This window comes from Pinus tabuliformis, chromosome 1_1 (genome assembly GCF_031772625.1).
Source record: "Pinus tabuliformis cultivar Carrire ecotype Pingquan chromosome 1_1, CPIR1, whole genome shotgun sequence".
Lineage (NCBI taxonomy): Eukaryota > Viridiplantae > Streptophyta > Pinopsida > Pinales > Pinaceae > Pinus > Pinus tabuliformis.
Window position 1 is genome coordinate 264,875,763 of NC_142297.1, and position 20,637 is coordinate 264,896,399.

The window sequence follows — 20,637 nt, forward strand, 5'->3', positions numbered from 1 at the left end:
TTTGGCCTAGAGGAAGGCAAGCTCCTAGGTCATATAATTTCAAAAGATGGAATTAGGATCGACTCGGACAGAATTCAAGCTATCCTTCAAGTGCCTCATCCAAGAAACATCAAAAAACTACAAGCTTTTCTAGGGAAGATTAACTTTTTGAGAAGATTCATTCCTAATTTGGCTGAGCTCATAAGACTGTTAAACAATATGTTGAAGAAAGATTCTAAAGTCAAGTGGACAATGGAAGCCAAACAAGCCTTTGAGGACATCAAAAGAGCTTTGAAAAATACACTAGTCCTCACAAGTCCCAGGTTTGATAGGGATTTCATCATTTTTTCCTTTGCCTCTGAGCACACAATTGCTATTGTCCTATTGCAAAAAGATGACCAAGGATGTGAGAAACCCATTGCCTTCTTTAGCAAAGCTCTTAAAGATGATCCCTTAAAATATCAGATTATGGAAAAACAAGCTTATGCCCTAGTAAAGGCCATCAAGGATTTCAAAATTTACATTTTATACTCTCATGTGATTGCCTATGTCCCAAATGCTGTGGTTAAGGACATTTTAACACAATAAGGAATTGAAGGAAAAAGGGGCAAATGGATTACCAATATCCTAGAATATGACATTGAAATCAAGCCTACAAAACTAATAAAAGGACAAGGGTTAGCCAAACTAATGACTGAAACCAATTTCCAAGCCCTTGACATCAATGAACTGGACAACGAACAGGAGATGGCGACTCCACAGATCAATCAAGCCTTTTTGCAATCTCCCTGGTATGCCGATATATGTTTTGTATTGTTAAACCTGCAAGCTCCTCCAGGGTTGTTCAGAACTAAGAAAAGGTTCTTGAAAATGAAAGCATCAAAGTTTTGTATCATAGACAATGTTTTGTTTTGGAAAAATCATGAAGGAATTTTACTTAATTGCCTAACATTGGATGAAACTGACAATCTCCTCAAGGAATTTCATGCAGGTGACTGTGGAGGACACTTGTACTGGAAATCAACAGCTGATAAAATCATAAGGGCTGGATTTTATTGGCCCTCCTTGTTTCCTGATGTGAAAAGATTTGTTATCTCATGCCATAAGTGCCAAATCTTTGAAGGCAAGAGAAAGCTATTACCTTTACCCCTCAAACCTATTTCAACTGAAAGACCATTCTAGCAGTGGGGTTTAGACTTCATTGGTGAAATTCACCCTTCATCCTCTGGCCAACATAGGTGGATTTTGACTGCCATAGACTACTTTACCAAATGGATAGAAGCCATCCCTTGTAGGCAAGCCAATGACTCTGTTATTATGCAATTCTTAGAAACCAACATCTTGTCCAGATTTGGCTTTCCAGATAAAATTATTACAGACAATGCTGCTGCTTTCAAATCCAAAAGGATGATAAACTTTTGCCACAAATACCACATTACCTTGGGCCATTCCATAGCCTATTACCCTCAAGGCAATGGCCTAGCTGAGTCCTCCAAAAAAAGCCTCATCAACATCATCAAAAAGGTCTTGGAGGAGAACAAAAAGAATTGGCATAAGAATTTGGTAAATGCACCATGGGCAGACAGATTGACCACTAAAAGATCCATTGGTACAAGTCCATATGAATTAGTTTATGGAATGGAGGCAAGATTCCCTTCATCTTTGGGAATCCCTGTAATCAAGTTGTTGCAAGAAATACAAGCTGAGCCCAATGATATTCAAAGAAGGATCAACCAGACTATACATTTGAAGAAAACAATGGAATAAGTATATCAGAGAACCCATATTCTACAAGATAAACTCAAAAAGATCTTTGACAAAAGAACAAAGGCTGAAGAGTTCTTCATAGGAAACAAAGTTCTCAGATGGGATTCTAGAAGAGAGGACAAAGTGAAACATGGCAAATTTGATTTTCTTTGGAAAGGACCCTATGTCATACATGTTGTACAAGGTAACAATACCTATTTCTTGAGGATTTTAGATGGCACAAATACTGAGGAAGGCCCAGTCAATGGGCGAATTATCAAGCATTATTTTGATTCCAGGCAATCAGCATAACGCTATTGTATATTGTACATAAATATTTGTAATTCCAGCATTTTCATCTACAGTGGTTAGATAAGGAGACAAGTGCAACAAATTTTGAGGAAAATTAGGGAACTGCACCATTTTGATATATGTTTTGAGTCTATCATTGGAAATCAAGAGCAATACTTGGCAACTATGAAGATGATGATAAATATTCAGAGAAACTAGCAAATACAAAGCTGTAATTTCACAGCAGATCAGCTCATAAGGACTGTATACAGGATACAGAGGTTCAGATCGTTGACATTCAAGAGAAGAAATTCCAGGCTACAGCAATAGTTAAAAAACAAGGCAATCTGACCTGTTGTTCTTGGCCTTTGACAAGAAAAGGCCATCCCCAAGTGGAGCCATTGTTAGATTCCTATATCAATAGGTTTCATTTTTCATGATTGACCTGGGAAATGCCAAATATGTTCATCTTTTCATGCTGCAAAGGTTCCATATTTTGTAAAAAATTAGAGAAAGTTAAAAAATGTAAAGAGGGTATGCCCTAAAAGAATTATCAAACACCGAAAAGAGTAAATTGGTCATAAAGAAAAACAAAAATGAACCCCAAAGAAAGACCAAGAAAGTGGCTAGCCCAAATGCCACTGCCAACTGGACGGATGGCCCAACAGTTCAATCTGGACCATGCCATATTTTGAATTTCTTTTTCTAGACTAGAGAATGAGTATCTGTCCAAACAGCTCAAGCTTGGAAGATCACTAGCTAAGTAGAGAAATTAAGGAGCCCAACTGCTTAATCTGGGCCCTTGGAAGAAATAAGGGTAGATTTAGATAGGAGGGCAGTCAAAAGAAAAGAGAATAATCAGGGTCTGCAAGTCTAAGTGCACCCATGCAAAAGGAAGAAAAAATGTTAGGTGTATTAGGTTGGGTAAGTAGTTGGAGGTTGTAGAGGCAAGGTTTGGATCACCAAGTACTTTGTCAACCATAGCTTATCTCATCAATGAAAGGAATATCAAAGCAGTTGTTTGGTGGCAGAACTATGGAAGAATGTCTAATTCCCCTCTTTCCCCCATAAATCACTCACTAACATCCCCTAAACGACCTTGGGATCTGCCCAACAAGTCCTGTTTTCACTTTATTTTTGTAAAAATACTAAGGCAAGCTTTGACTTTCTTCAATGAAAAGAAGCCACATTTCTTGTGTAAAAATCATTCTATACTCCTTCCATCTTCCTATATCTAAGTTTTCATACTAAGGGCTTAGCATTCATCCATTCAGTTTCAATCCGTTAACTCATATTAACCCCTAATTCTATTATATAGCTCCCTAAAAACTACTCCCCCATCCCTATTTCTACAAAAAGCATATTAAAAACCCAAAAATAATAAATATTCCCACCCCTTGGCACTATAGCCATATAACATAAATCTTGGGAAATAATAGTCCATTTGGGACTACTATTAGCCCTTCCGAGTCTAAACCTGGGGTTAATTTAACATTCGGTCAAATTAACCCCCCCCCCCTCTCACACATAAACCTTATAGCAATATCTTCCGCACATACATTTTATTTGGGATTAATTTGATATTTGATCGAATTAATAACCACCGGTGTCCACTTACAAACACATATAAAACCCACATAACCTAAGTTTTCCCCCGCGGTATATTTTATAATAGTTAATATACGGGCGGGTCCCCGCGCCGTATCACCCCACCATGTTCGCGCCCCGTCAACCATTGATCTGTGCCCTGCAGATCTGACAGCCCGGGTGAATTTCGGAGCACCCCCGACGTTCGACAGTTAGCTTCCGATGGCATAGCGGTTTCTCCGCCGTACAAAAGACGTGTGTCTCCATGTGATTGTATCGGAGCCCCTCTGACACTTACCGCCTCCGTACCAAAGGCGGTCCGATAAAACCACAAACCACCTTCTGTCTTCCCGCCCCTGACGTCAACGCCACGTCGCCACTCACGTCACTTTCGCATCGTCCCACTGTTGCCCCGTGTCATTGCCACCTCATCCCCTTGTGTCCCCACCTTGCCACCGTGTCTTGTGCCATGTCGTCGGCCCGGTCACCTGCCACGTCACCTTTCCGTACTCGGGACCCGTCGATGACGTCATGCTGACGTCATCACAGAAAAACGCCAAAAGTGCCAAATATGCCAATTTTTCATAAAAACATATGCTTTGACCATTTTGTTCACTTTTATTGGACAAGTTCGAAGCACGAGTGCATTCCGTTTTACATCGTTTATCTGCCCAAATGCAAATTTGACTATCCCAGCCACTGCCGCCTACAACTTCGACTCAATTGCTCGCCATTGAACCAGCGCGGCACCCTCGGCTCTATAAAACCAGGTATTTGCCCAAATTCTACCTGTTTAACCCTGTTTTCGCCAATTTCTCTGTTTTTCTTGCTTAAAACTCTACAACTATCCAAACCAAGCACATTTCGGCACTTAAATGCGGCCTGAGTTTACTCAGTAACCCTCTGTTAGCTAGGAACCCTTTGAACCCACGACAACGTGAAAATTCGCCATTGAAAAACGTTTTTAAGCTCGGGTTGCCGGCAAAACTCCATACAGCCCAGCATTGTCCCCTTTTTACCACATTCCACTATAAAAACTTCAGTAATTGAGCTGAGAACTTTCCCCATTTCCTTCTGCAGTTTGCCCACGGTCCTTTTAATCCCTGTGAATTCATCAGAGAAAAGAGAATTTTTACAAAAACTTTGCAAAGTGACCTCATTATAATATGCTCAGACTTTGAAGGTTATTGCCTCATTTCAACCCATTGTATAGCTCTTTTCCAAATCCTCAAAAGCTCTTTCATCAGCATGTTGTTACATTAATCCTGTTTCCAAGGATAAGCACATATAAACCTCAAAATGGCCACTTCCACAGCATTAAATATTGCTCCATTGAATGCACCACATAGGAACCTGGAATGGCTGGCCCTTGCTGACAGAGATTACCAAATGAAGGAAACACTGGAACTCACCAACAAATATCATATTGAAACCTTTTGTGAGTTAATAAAGAAATACAGGAGCAATGTTGATACCCTTGGTATCTGGGAGTCCAATCTACCAATCTATTATCTCCCACAAGTTAATGTGTTCCCTGACCTTATCCATCAGCATTGTGAGAATTATGAGCCCACTAAAAGAGCAATTTTGGCTCCATCTGGGACTATTTTATTTCACACCACACCTCAAGCCATAAACAGGATGCTCAATTTTGAGCCAACAAAGCCTCTAGTTCCTCTCTCCATGAAACTTTTGCTGGACCAAGGTGCCAAGCTACCCAGTTCAGAGATCACAAGAATTGCCCAGCTGTTCATGCAACCAGATTGCCAATTCTAGCAGCCTCCCCCTTATCTGCATGTATGGTTTAATGAAATAGGAAGAATGTTGGTAGATATCGTATCATGCATCCCGGGATTCAATACCAGTGAGTATGTGGATGATACAGTTTTAGTAATGTTGTCTATGTTTTCTCCAGGACAGCCCCCTGTTGTCCAATATTATTATGCCACCTTTATTGCTGATAAGATTCATGAGCAATTCATGAACCTGGAAAGAGAAAGGGTGTTCAAACATACCTCCTATATATATCACTTGCTAATGTACTATCAGCTTGATAGTTTCCCTGTTTTTCTCAGAAAATTAGATGCCAAAGGGAAGCGAAGGTCTGTAATATTCTGGTCACTAGTCTGCCACCATGTTTATTACTCTCCATATACATATTGTGAGTTCATTGACCTTTTTGTCTATCCAGCTACCTGCTTATTATCAACAAATCCTCCTCCCAGACTTACTGATGAGATGCAAAAGATCCTACAACTTTCCAAAAGATACAACATTGGTGACTCGTATTTTTACCAAAACCACACAGTAATCAGGGTTTATGGCTGTGAATTGGCCCCCTACAAACTACCCAAATATGTCCCCATGAGACTATTTGCCCTGGAATACTTCCGACAATTTGGTAATGCAGATCTGATCCATTTCTATTGCAAAAGCAAAAAGGCACAGCTGAAAATCAGACATCAATTGGGCCCATTCATTTTCAATAAGAGAGAAGAAGCCTGGGTGGAGGCAGACAAAATTTTGAAAAAAATTCTGTTACTAAAAACAAGCTTTTATTGGGCACCATATGACCCCAATCACTTCATAAGCCTTAGAAGAATCAAATATAAGCTCGCAGCATATGAACACTACACTATCCCTCAAATTGAGCAATTTGCTAACCAACAAGAATGGGTAAAGGTCACTCTAGTTGAAGAATTTTCTAAGGAAGAAATAGCAGAAGAATCAATCAAAGATCTTGAAAAAGCAGTTGACTTGAAATCTTTTGGACAGGTGTTTTTCACAGCCCCTCGACATCTTGGAGAATGCACCTCTTCTGCCACAACTCCCCAGCAAACTGCCCAAGTAAGTGCCCCACCTGCAGCAACAGATAAAGGAAAAGCAGTGCAGCATTCAGAAGAGCAAGTACAAAATTTAGAAGAGCAAGAAGCAATGACAGACCGGCCTACTTCTACAGATGGACAGAGTCAAGGGCAAGACCCTGTAATTCAAGCAAAAGTGACTGAAGTTCTTGTGCTACAGACACCTCTAAATGAGGAAAAGGAAAAGAAGAGGGATAGACAGGAAGAGACCCCTCCAGGAACATCCACAGAGAAGCAAGGAGAAAAGAGGCAAAGGTTAAATCCTTTTTCAGACGAAGAAATGCCAGAGGGGTCCACAGAACAGCAAATTCCCCCAAGCATGGAGACATCAGCCAGCTATTTTCAACAGGAGCAAGAGAGACAATAGGGGTTGGAAGTAACATCCACAAGGCAATAGGGTAGACATGCCTCTGATATTAAAAAAGCATTCACTGATATCAAAGATAGGAATGAGCCAATGAGACTACATCTGTACAACCAGCTAATACGGATGGCCCCTACCAATCAACAAACGCTAATGGCAGCCTATGACATCTAGGAAGGAAGAATGACCCTCGGTCACTTCAGACCTACAACTCAACAACCCCAATCAGCTGCTGATTACATTAGAACCAATCTGGAAGTGTTCGCCAAGGATATCCATCCGATGGACCAGATTGAATTGCACAAGAAGCCTGGGGAGATAGTATATTCTACTCTAGTAGATAAGACATTGTTAGCCCAGAGATTGCAAAACTCTTTGCACAATACTGCTGCCCAACTAGAGTTGGAGAAAGCTTCGTCACAGGCCAAGGACAATAGGATCAAGTCCTTGGAGGAGATCATCATAGAGTTGGGACATGACCCCATTGATCCCAAGGGTGTGCAGGCCTTGATAAAAAAGAAGGATGAAGACATAGCTGCCCTAAGAAGACAAATCAAGCTGTCACCCACATTGAATCCTCAAGTTACAGAGGTGGCCCAACAAAACGAGGAGCAGGATGTAGTAGCTTTGCTCACAACCTTACATAAAAGGTTGGTAGAGACAGAGAGTGCCTTGGAGGCATCATTACATGGGAGACAGGGAGATTTGGCCTCTCAGCCAATTCAAAAAGCTCAGATTCTTACAGCTGCTCCTCCCACGACCACCACAACAGTCCCTCCCATGGTTACAACATCAGAAGCAGGTGCCTCAAGCTCAGCACCAATTTCAGCAACTACCTCAACACCTACAGAGCAAGGCACCAGCCTGAAAATGCACAACATGATGAAAGAAATAGAAGCCTTGGAATTACAAATGGCAGAATTGAAAGAAACCAAGGAAAAGCTGGCTAATATTGAGGAAAAATATGATAAATCAAAACAAGAAGTGGCTAAGAAGACAATGGAAGTGAAGGCCTTATAAAGAAGAATCAAGGAGCTAGAGAAATAGCTCACTTTTAATAGGACTCTAGCAGATATCAAGAAAATCTTGTGGGCCAAGATTGGTCAATCCTTTATAGACCAATGGAAATCCATTGAAACTATTCATGAGCAAATGGATTTAATAAGCTTGGCTCAGTTTGAAAACCAAAAGGCTAGAACATCTCTAGGAAACATGCCCGATCAAGCTAACAGAATGATCCAATTTTTGAATACTCGCACCAAAGGGCAGTTGGAAAAATTAGGAATCAGGAACAGGACTGAAACTATTTTGCTAATAAAAAGGGTGTTAACCCTTAGGAATTTTGTGCAGACAATGGAGAGAAAATGCCAAGAGATGCAAGCATAGGTGGATGACTTCAGAATAAAGATCGCAGCATTACAGAGCAGAGGGCTACCTAGCCTAGTAACCAGTGCTGGAAGACTGCTGTCACATGAGCATTATGCCAACAAAGTGAACAATTATGCTGCCAATCAAATCACAACTTCCTCAAGCACTTCAGAAGATACAGGGCCTCCAACTGGCCAGACTGTCTTTGATAAATTAGAAAATCTATTCTATATTGCACATGAGATAAATCATCTCTTTGAAGACCAGCCAAACTTTTACAGATACACAGAAGCTGATGAAACACTGATAAATATACAAAGGCATTAGCTACCTACAGAAGATTGGTGGAGAGGAATGATGGAGACGTTGCTCAGGTGATTTTGGGTATTAATTCCTTTTTGTAAGCTATAGTTCAGCATATACAGATGGCCGGTCTAGCAAAGCAGCATAAAGCAGAATTGGAATGTTAATTACAGCTCATTAAAAGTAAAGTAGCTCATCACCAAAGATGAAGACCATGAAGAGCAAGACAAGAACAGGCAGCATAACAGCATCAGAAAAGCGCACTCAGAATAAATGCGCGACAGGAAACCGACTCATTCAGCCCAGAAAGTCAAAAATTCTCTGACATAATAGACAGCTAGCAAGCCAATATTAACTACAGTATTTAATTCTTCATTTACTTCCTTGGAAGAGTTGGCGATGTAATTTATTACATGAAGACTCATCATCTAGATATTTTGTATCATATTTTTTGTATATATACCTCCCCATGAAACGTATTTGGGGTTGGTTGATGATTTTCGCTCTAAGAGCTACGCTGTAACTTTCAGATTTTCTAATACAAAGAGCTGATGAAGTTTATGATTTCTGCACTGTCTGGATGTGAATGTGATGAGCTGCGTTCTACTACAGGATTCTTGTGTTGTTTAATGAAACAATAAGTTTTTCTAAACCATGTTTTGTCTTTTCTATGTTTGCTAAATTCACATATATGTTTCATGATCTCAGCAACAGAGAAAAAGAATAGCTTAGGACTTGTTTAAATACACTCTTTTCTCAATCTCTGTTTCTAATCATGTTTCTTCAGAATTGGTCATGAATATGAATTCTTAATTGCTCATATTTGCACTGATTCTCTCATTATGAATGCCGTTTATGAATTCTTAACTGCTCCTAGATAATATTCTCATATTTCCCTCTATCAGCGTAGTGAAAGATCCTTGACTGCCTTTCATTCCCTGATTCCATGCCACCGATTCCTAAATTTGAAGATTTGTTTCATGGATACCTATTTGGCTCTGTAGTACTACCTCTTTCCCAACAAGCACTTTCAGCAGTACATAGTCATTGACTCCATTTTCCAATGGTTTAAGTTATTCTGAGAGCTGCATGTCAGATCTATTTGAAACCATCATCCAACCAAAATCAAAACAAAATCTTGCGCATTATAACTAGCCTAAAATTACACCAAAACAAAGTTAAATCATAAATAGAGAGCCCTCTCCGGTTGTAGGTAGGCTAGGACCTGTAGCTAAAAGATTGGTTAGTGGTTACCTCGGTCGTATTCCCTTGGGAGTCAAAGGGAACAACCTGAGTGATAACACAACATTTGCTAATGACATAAAAAATACATAATATAGACATCAAACCACCTATGCTAGCCATCAGGGGTCGAAACCAAAAGAAAAGGAGCTGTTACAACCATTTCCAAATAGGGAACAAGAATATAGGCAGTGGAACAACTTGCCTCTATAAGCATGGAAATTGATTCATTGACCGCTAAACCACCTCAAACTCATTAATCTAACCTATAAGATCATTTCACTATTACATTACATAACAAGGCATTAATTACAATCATAAAATCATCCATGAAGAGAGGAAAAGTCAACTTGCAGTGAGAATAGGTGAAAATTGGATTTTCTGGAGAACTGGTCAAAAGCGTAGCACCTTGATCCAAAAGCGCAGTGCTTCTTTCCACACACTTTTGAGGGCCTTCCCCTTATCAAAATTGAGCCCAAGATAGCTCATTGGAAAGGTCTGCCTGTCTAATGTCTAGAAAATCTTGAATGTTTGCATTTGGAGGTCATTTCCCTCCTCAAAACTGAAATCTCCCAAGGCTTTTTCTGTGTGTCCAAAAACAGGCAGAGAGGTCATTTGTTGGTAGGTGTTTGACCTTTTGGTGACCTAGTTTTGTTCCAAAATTGATGAAATTTTCAGGGATGAATTTTTTCACCATGCTGAATCCAAATATATAAGCCTTTCCTCCAACAAGTGTTCCAAGGTTCTGGGCCAATTTCTTGTTTTCAAAATTTGAAAAAGACAAAAATCATCAAAACTTGCCCAAATTTTGCATGGGACACCACCATCAACTTCTTTGATGGGAAAGTGATGCTTCAGCCAAGATTTTCAACTTATCTTGCTCCTTTTTGCTCTTTAAGGCCTTCCTCAACCTAGCTTTAAGCTTCCTCATCCTTATGTTGCAGATTTTGTTGTGGGTCATGTAGTGGTAGGCCATGTGGTGAAGCATCTTCTTGTCCCTGTTGGCCTTCTCAATCAACCCCTTGAGGTGTATGTTTACGCTCTCAAGCCATGTTTCCTTATCATTCTCAATCTATTGCTCAATTGAAGTCAACTTGACGTGAGCCTCCTTTTCCTTTTGCCTATTTTCCTTGATCTTTTGCAGCTCCATGAGGACTTCTTTATCACTCAGTTGTTTTCCTATTCCAAGTACTTGATGATGAACTTAGATCTCTATAAATTATCTGACAAGGATTGTATTTCAGCTTCTTCTTCCTTTATGATCATGTCTTTGATAGTCTTCTGATACTTAGTTTCCAAGTCAATAATGTCAACTCTATTATCACCTAGAACTACAGTCACATGTATATAATTTTTGTCCAAAGTTCACTGTCAAAAATTGGTGTCAAATGGGTTTTGTCCTATGTTTCTTACTTAGGGGTCATGTTTCTAAAGGGTCTTCATGTGAATCATTATCTAATACTATTGGTCATCCTCCATCATGATTGCATAAGCCATGTCTTATCTTGTACATGTCACTGGTCCTTTCCGTATTTTCGCAGCGCAGTTTTATTGGTTGATTTTGCAGCGCAATTATGTTTTAGCCATTTCGCAGCGCGTCAGCATCCAGCCGTTTCGCAGCGCATTTTGCTAATTTATAACTATTTGCGCTACAAAATCGCAGATTCGGGCATTTTGCAGCGTGGATTCCTAAAGGGTCACGTCTGGGGATGAGTCATTGTCTCCGTCCGGTTATTGTCAGTTGGCGTACCTCCCAAACACTTATGAGCCATCACTCCACCAATAGATTCATAGGCATGCACATAAAAATCATTCAAATGGTTTTATCATGCATGGATGTTTTATGATGTTTGTAAATGATGCATAAAGTGGCCAGCTTGTGTGATAAGATATTCGAATTGCAAATGAGCCCGAGTTTCTTTTTCAAGTGAGCCTGATTACAAGCGAGCCTGAGTTCTAAAAATTGAACTTGCCATTTGAGCTGAGGCTGGGGGTCATTCTCTGTGCAAAAATTTCGAAAGCGGAATGGAGAGGAAGGAGCATAGGTCTGGAAGATGTCAGAGAACAGAGCCTGAAGGATTGGACCTTGCATTAAGAGATGAAGGTATGAGGAAAGCTTTCAAGGATGCTGGCTGTTGGAATTTCTGTGAGAAGCTGCAGGGTGGTCATGCTCAGGTAACAAAAGAGTTTGCCTTAAACTTTACAGGTTTAAATTATAAAGTATCTATGTTAGAGGTTCAAGTATCTCCAGAGGCAATTGCTAATGTAACTGAGATTCCAAGAGGGGGGCAGGAATGGTTCAAGAACTTCAAATTTGATATGAACCCCTGCAAAGAGTTCTTGAAAGAGGCATATGTGAATGAAGATCTAACAAAGGTTGTGCTTAGAAATTATGTTAAGGAGCACTATGCCCTTCTTCTTACCTGTATTCAAAAGTATTTAACCTGTGAGGGGAGATATAATAAGGTTTACTCCTATCATTTTAAGTTGTTGTTGCATTTTATGGGTAAGGCATCTATAGATATTCCAATTTACTTGTTTCGTAGTCTCAGCAAGATGTGTGACAAAGTTCAATTAAGGAAGGATGACTGTGAGACATCATTATTTCACCATGGTTTAGTGAAACTGTTAGTGCTGGATGGTCTTCAGAAAATTGGTAGGGATTGGAACTCTTTTATCTTTATGGCTGGTTTCCAAAGTAAAACAGGCCTTACTCCACAGCTGGTTAGAGAAAGAGAAGAATCAGTTGAGGAACCCACAATACCTGAGCTTAGAAAGGAGGTAAAGGATAAAAAGAAGACCAAGTCTAAATTGAAAAAATCAGTGAAGCCCTTAGTTATTAAAGAGCCACCTCAGCCATCATCAAAAGAGGAGGTCAAGCACAAGAAAGATGTACCTGGATCAAGTGGGTCTGAAGAAGTATCAAGAATTAAGACCAGGAGTCAAATAAGCAAAGAAAAGGGAAAATCAGTAGCTGTTGAGGAAATTCCAATATCTAAGGCCAGCTTGAGTGATTTGCTTGAGGCCATTGAGTTTGAGCAGGTTGAACTAGTGCATATTGAACCAATGCACATTGATTTGACTCAATCATCTCCGGAGAGCACTAAAAAATCCAAAGCTTCAAAGAGACTAAGGTTTGATGAACCTGGCGAGGAATTTATTTTCAAACCACGAAGGCCGGTTACAAGGAAACAAGTAAGGGAAGCTGAGAAGCTGCATAAAGGAGAGAAAGTTGTAAAGGTGCCCAGAACAGAGGTAGTTGAAGAATTGTCTAGAACAGAGGAGGCAGAACAAATCAAGAAAAAATGCAAGAACAGAACAGTCATTATTTCCCAAGGGGGTAATATCATAGCCATAAAGAACCAGATGGAGGCAGCAAAAGATGAAATTGCCAAGGCAAAGAATGTCACTAGGGAGCTTGCAGTCAGGTATGCCAACTATCGAAGAGCTGTGTTAAAAGGTAGTAAAAACCTAGTGGGTCAAGTGGATTCAGTGGCTGATGTATATAGATGGACAGTTCCAACTCTCAAACAAGCTAAACTCATCAGAAAAATGAACATGCATTTAAGAGCTGAAAACAAAGCTTTAAGGAGAGAGGTTGCAGATTTAAAAGCACAGCTAGGTTAACTGGCTGCTCATTGATGGTGAGAAAGGTCATATTCTAAATTTTGTCAAATTTTGTTTAAGTTTCATTATTCTGAAGGCATATAGATCTCTACCACCTGTAAAGGAGGTTTAAAATGTCAAAATTCCAAGCAAAAAATTCCTTAAGGCAAATACACTATGTTTTAGCAAAAACAGCGGTTTCGTAGCGCGCTACGAAACTGCTGTAGGTGTTGTTTTATGATGAAGACAAACAGTTTGATGATGAAGACCACATGAGGCTAGCATAGCCATTCAGATAATGACAAGTGTGCCTTTTTGTAAAGGTGAAATATTTTGTCTTAAGTTAAAGCTTTGATAAAGGTACTTTATTACCGGTTGTTAGGGTTTTGGAAGGAGATGCATACGAAGAATTTTGGCTTATACACATGTTCAATCAACAAAGCTTCCAGCACATTTTGGAATATGGTGATGCTCGTTATTTTTGGGGTATTAAAGATCTGGGAACATGCTGCTTAATTTTTGAAGAATGGTGGGAGACAAGGACCGGAAAAACAGGGGTTTTATCCTTATGATTAATGAACCATCAGCGCATTCAGTATCCAAATCTAGCTTGTTCATTGCATCCTTCTCTCAGCTATCTCGGCCAAACTGAAAGGAGACAGGTGTCAAGGATCAAGAAAGAATCATGTTACGAGGAGGATAGAATTAGAGTTTTAGTTTAGTTGGGACTCTTTGTAATTACAGCTCAGCACTTAATGTATTTAATGAGTTAGTTAAATGGTAGATAGGGGTAATTAGTAGCAGTCATCGAGCTCCCCTCATGCTGGAGGAGGAAGCTCAAATTAGTTAAGGGTGTATCTCTATATATAGATCAAACTTTGATGTAATGGGGGTTGGATGTTTTTGAGAAACAGAGTTTATTTTGGCTTATGTAAGAACTTGTTTTCAGTAATACAAATGACTTCTTTTTCTTCTCAGGATTCATACATTGTTTCAGATGCTCAAGATATATGTGGTTTTGTTTTATCCTTTATGTTTTACAGCTTATAGATACACAATCACTCAGAATTCACTCTGCTGCTCTGATTTCCTGTGTGTATTTGTAAGTTGAGGTTTATTTGAGAGGTGTCTGGAGTGTTTAAACATTACATGCCCTGACTTCTATGAATGAGTGGTTTTATAGTTTGCTGAAATGATGATTAACTCCATGAGCCCAATGGAAATCTTTGTAAGGTTTGTCCAGCCAATTTATATGTTAAATTTACTTTTCAAGAGTTAGCCATCTCATCAATATTTAAAATCAATAACCCTTTGAGAGAGCCCTCTCAGGCTAAGGAGGCTAAGCCTTAGTCAAAAGTCTGGTTTGAAATAGTTACACAGAGTCTGACTGATTAGCAGCCTTTAGTGCTTGATTTTGTGATAACAAACTCCATGAAGAGTAAAGTGTTGTTGTGGCTCCTCATGCTCGACAAGATCAAAATCTCTTTCCTGCTCATCACCAAGATCTTTTTCTTTGCTGCTTAATCTGTACCTGCTTTGTTGAAGAAGAAAGCAAAGCTCCTTCCACACCTTGTGGAGATAGCATTTTCTTGTGGCCTGATGACGAAGATAAGACCCCTTCCACACCTTGTGGATATAATACTCGCTTAGTAGTTGCAAAAAAGTTTCCTAGTACCCCTCTTATATGTCACAAACACTTGCACTCCAACAATTTCAGTCTCTTTGACCTTTTCATGGCTTGAATGTCCACCTTCTTCATGATGTACTGAAGAAAATATTTGTGGGCCTTTGAACATCTCATGAGAAATGAAAGTCTCCCATGGCATGTTAAGAAGGTTAAGTTAGTGTAGAACAATGATTTTAATCAAAGAGTAATGGTAAATGTTGTTCAACTACTAGGGGTATGGCTTCCTCTTTACAATATGTTCCATCTTCTCAATGTTTCTAAACATGAAGTAAGGGATATTCATCATTTTTACTCTAGTGAAATGCATGAGAAGTCTAATGTGGTAGGAATACATCCGGGAGAACCTACCTTCACAAGTGAAGTACTTGATAATGATTTTCATCAATGGAGCATACCTGTCTTCAAAAAACTAGAAGGGGAATACTCTCTTCATTTTGTCTTTGTGTCTAGCCTTGATGTAAGGCTCATAGTACTCCTCATCAATATCCTAAACTTTGTACCAATTTTCACCCACATCTGGAATACCTGTAGCCTCTAAGATGATAGCTGGTGATATGGTGAATATTATTCCAGCAATGGTTACTTCATTATTGTGCAAATGTGTCACAAATAGCCTAGCCAACTCATGATGAAATTTGACTCTTTATATCATTTCACAAAAATCAAAGCATGCCTGGTGTTTAAAGCAAGAAATGGAAAGTAGACAGGCTTGTAACTCCCTCAAACTAGTGGGCTCCTCTTCGATAATCCTTCCTCCTTCATGAGGTTTCCTCAGCTGATTATGTCTCTACATGGAACTATCACTAAGGGTGTCTTCTTCAAACTCATACTCACTATCTCTTTCCATTTCTTTTCTGTGGTTGTGAACACTTATGGAAAATGATGGGATAGGGTGGATGAATGAAATGAAGATGAGTATGAAGAGATTTTTAGGGATGAGTAGGGTTTGAGGGAGAATGGGTAGGGTTTAGGGTTGATAGAGAGTGTAGATAGGAATGTAGGGAAAATGTGTGAGGGGAATGGGATTTAGGAAATATGGTATGTGGGAAAGGGGTTTAGGGAGTAATGGAAAGGATAGGGTAAATAAAAAAATGGAGAGATGAGGAACACTAGGGTTTCACCCTAGAAGCTAGGGTTTTATTTTTAAAAATGACAAATACCAAGCTTGGCAATCAAAACCCTAGATCATAAGATATGATGATTGTACGTACTTGCAAGAGAGTGAATTGATGACTTTGAGGTAAATTTGGCAAGTGTAGAACGTTTTGGCTGATTTGGAGCTTGGATGGGCATAAACGTAGTGCCTCACATAGGTCTGCACCGCCACCATGAAAGCGTATCGCCTGTGTAAATTTACACTGGGAATTGCTGCCAGGTGCGCAACACGTCTTCAAAACCGCAGTGCCAGTCTGAAAGGCACAGTGCCACTCATATTTTTCCAAAAACGTAGCACTTGACTTGTATTTGCACAAATTTGTTTGAAATCACTCCTTGGCTTTCCTTTTGGAACTTTGAATCTCAACACTATGATGGGCTTTATATGGCTTTCACTTTTTTATTTTTGATGGTGAAAACCCACTTTTATAATGTCTATGTGCTTTTTCAAATACATTGTTTTTTTTATGCTTGATTTCTTTGCTTTGATAGGTGGATTGATGCTCAAATTCTTTGACTTTTTGTAGTGGCAGAACTTTGGCAACATCAACAGATTTCCAGGAGTAGCACGGGACCATTATTACATATGAGAACATTAAATTACATGAAATTTAAAAATAAAATACAAATGTTATGTTTTCACCTCAAAACTAGTTTTGAGGTGTGAACTTTATTAAGCTTACAAATTAGCAAATTAGGACTTTTCTAATCATTATTATTATCCTCATGTGTCTGCTGACCATTATTAATAATAGTCACTGAAATTTGACCATGGTGAAAACCCTAAGACCTAATGAGATTGAAACCCTATGTAATTGACGAAATGAACTGAAGATGACATTGAATCATTAACTGAAAGGTATGAAAGGAGGTTAGCAAGCACATATCATGAGGGAAAAACTAGATTAAACCCTACCATCAGTAGATCCATGACCTAATGGAATGCAACTCATCATAACGGGACTCCTAATATGAAATGCAAAAGAGTAAATTTTGATCACTGATGGCAGTGTGAAGACACTATCACTAACATGAAGATTCAACAAAAGCTTGTAGAAGAGCAAGAGTCATTGCGTATTTTCTGTCCAAGATGTAGAACAAAGCATCCTTTAAGAGAATGTCCTCTCGATATTAAAGAAACTAATAAATTTTCAATTTGTACAGAGAACCATGCTACAGAAAAATGTCCCTCCATACCTGGGCTTAAAGTTGTACTTGAGGGAGGAAAACCTAAAGCTGAATCACTTCATGCTATGGGAGCATGAAGAAATTGGCCTTAGGTAAGTGTAGGTATGGTTCCTAAACCTCCACCACATTTTTTTGGTTCTAATGCACACTCATATTCCTATCTTAACACTAGTCACTCTCAACATTGGCATCATGGGAACCAATATTAGTATGGACAACCCTCCCAATCTTGGCAACAAGGATGGAGAGGGCCAAAGCATTCACATCATTCATATCATTCTTATCCTACACCTATGCAATCATACCCTCCTACATATGCACCTTACCCAATTCCGCAACCATCATTACCTCAGCTGAGTCAAACTATGCCACCATTACCTTTACCTCCACCGTTTCGACCTTCTCAACTACCTGCTCAACCTTTACCCAAACCCAATAATAAAGCTTTACAAATGATCCATTCTATGAACCCTATTTCTTCATCTAGATATTAGTCTATGATAGTTGGAGTGAATGATCTCCAATTGATATCAGGGAAGGTAGTAACCTCAGAAAATCAAAAGAAGCCTATGGTGATTATCAATAAGAAAGGAGAGGAGGAAACTCCTAACCATTCCGAAGAAGATGACACCATTCAGCATATCCATGTACCTTCTAAGCCCTTGCCATCTTCTTCCAACTGACCTCCCTATCCAGAGAGGTTAGCTGTGGAGAAGAAAGACCCCATTCCTAAGTCTAGCCTGGCTTTTGAGCTTAGGAACCTTTTCATAAGGGTACCTTTTCTCCAAGCTATTAAAGAGATCCCCATTTGTACAAAAATATTAGGGAACTCTGTCTCAAGAAGCCAGGAAGGAGAAGATTGGAATCTCAAACTATTCAATTTGTTGGTAGGGCAGCAGAGTTAATGACGGGGTGTATGCACATGGAAAAATATACCGACCTTAGAAACCCTGTCGTCACTATTAAGATAGGTGATGTCCCTGTCTCCAACATACTTATAGACCTAGGGGTAGCCATTAATGCTATGACCAAGAAAACCATGGATCAACTTGGATTGGTCCATATTCATCCTACTCCCACTGTGCTTGAACTAATAGATAGATCTAAAATCAAGCCGGAAGGGGTGTTGGATGATGTGGTTGTTTCCCTAGACTCTTGGGAATATCCCGCAAATTTCATTGTGCTTTAGCCAAAGAATCCTATGGGAGGACATTCCTTTATCTTGGGATGACCATGGCTTGCTACGACCAATGATTATATCGGATGTCATTCAAGTGATATGTATATTTCCCATGGAGATTCCAGGAAGAAGGTCACCTTGTATCTACCCGATAGATCCACCCAGGATCTCTGAGAAACTTTATGGTTAAACTATAGTATTTATGAGGAGACTCAACTTGTTTCCTTCATACATCATAATGTTGAGTCCTTGCAAGAGGGTGAGAATCAAGACTTCATGAACAATCTAGACACCATGGCTAATTTTGAGTCATTGAGTCAGATTTATAGTCTAGATTTTCAGTAAAGATATGACTCTCTACCTACATCACCACCATCTCTAGTGACACATTTGTGTACTATTGAGACTAATACCACTCTTGTTGAGATTAGTCGAGGTAAATCCTTGTATATCAGTTCAAACTTGGATCTTCCCAGCAAGAGCAACTTGTGAATTTGTTTTGAAACCATCTTGATGCCTTTACATGGGGTTGTGAAGATATGAAAGGAATCCCTCCTGAAACTTGCACACACCATATTTATATTCAGGATGGAGCCCGACCTGTCTAACAATGCCAAAGGCGAATGAACCCAGCTCTAAGAGACGTTGTAAAGGAAGACTTGCAAAAACTCTTAGATGTTGATTTTATCTATCTCATTTTTGATAGCTAGAGGATCTCTCCATTAGTATTAGTCCCAAAAAAAGATGGGAGATGGCACATTTGTATTGACTATAGAGAATTGAACAAGGCCACTCTCAAATATTAGCTCCCCCTTCCTTTCATTGATCAGGTACTCAATAACCTTGCTGGTAAGAAGTAGTTTTCTTTCTAGACATCTTTAGTGGATATAACCAGATGCAAATAGCACCTGAGGATCAAGAAAAAACCACTTTTACATGTCCATGGGGTACATTTTCTTACCAAGTGCTTCCCTTTGGGCTATGTAATTCCCTGGCTACCTTTCAAAGGGAAGTCTTGGTTATTTTTGTTGACCTTGAGTGTGTAGAAATCTATATGGACAACTTCTCTGTGTTTGGTGATTCAATTCAGGAAGCCCTCAAGAATCTAGAAAAAGTGCTTGTTCGCTACCAAGAAGCTCATCTCGCCTTAAGTGAAAAGAAATGAAAATTAATGTGCAAGGTGGGGGTGGTTCTTGGCCATCTTATTTCCGACAAAGGTATCTAGGTTGACCCTGCAGAAATAGAAGTCATTTAAAGTCTCCCTATACCCAAAACTCAAAGGGAAGTGAGAGGTTTTCTAGGACATGCGGGCTACTATAGGAGATTCATTGAGAATTTCTCAATGATAGCCACCCCCCTTTTCCAACTTTTGGCTAAGGATAGTGAGTTTTCTTGGTCCACAACTTTCCAACAGTCCTTTGAAACATTAAAGGAAAAATTAGTCCAAGCACTAGTTTTGAGAGGACCAAACTAGTTTAGGCCATTTCATATTTCCTCTAATGCCTCAAATACTACTATTGGTTCAAATTTAGGATAAGAAGAAGGCAAATAATATTAAGTTATTTATTTCATTAGTAAAAACTTGTCACCTTCCAAACTCAATTATACGGTTACCGAGAAAGAGTATTTTGCCGTAATTTTTTCCATTGATAAATTAAAACATTATATTATAGGATATGAATTCTTTGCACATATTGATCATTCCACAATAAGATATTTGATGAATAAACCATTAACTAGTGGTAGAGTGACTAGGTGGTTACTATTGTTATAGGAATTTAATATTACTATTGTTGATAGACCAGGAAAATCAAATGTAGTAGCAAATTATCTTTCAAGGTTAAATAATCCTGGTGAAGCAATTCCTGTTGATGATGATTTTCCTGACAAACATATTTTTGTTGTGTCAACAAAATCCCCATGGTTTGCTGACATAGCTAACTATTTAGTCACTGTAAAATTACCACCTCACTTATCCGCTTGTGAAAAGCGGAATATCATACAGAAAAGTGTTGCATATTCTTGGATCCAAGGAGACCTCTTTTACACCAGAGAACATCTCATTATTCACAGATGT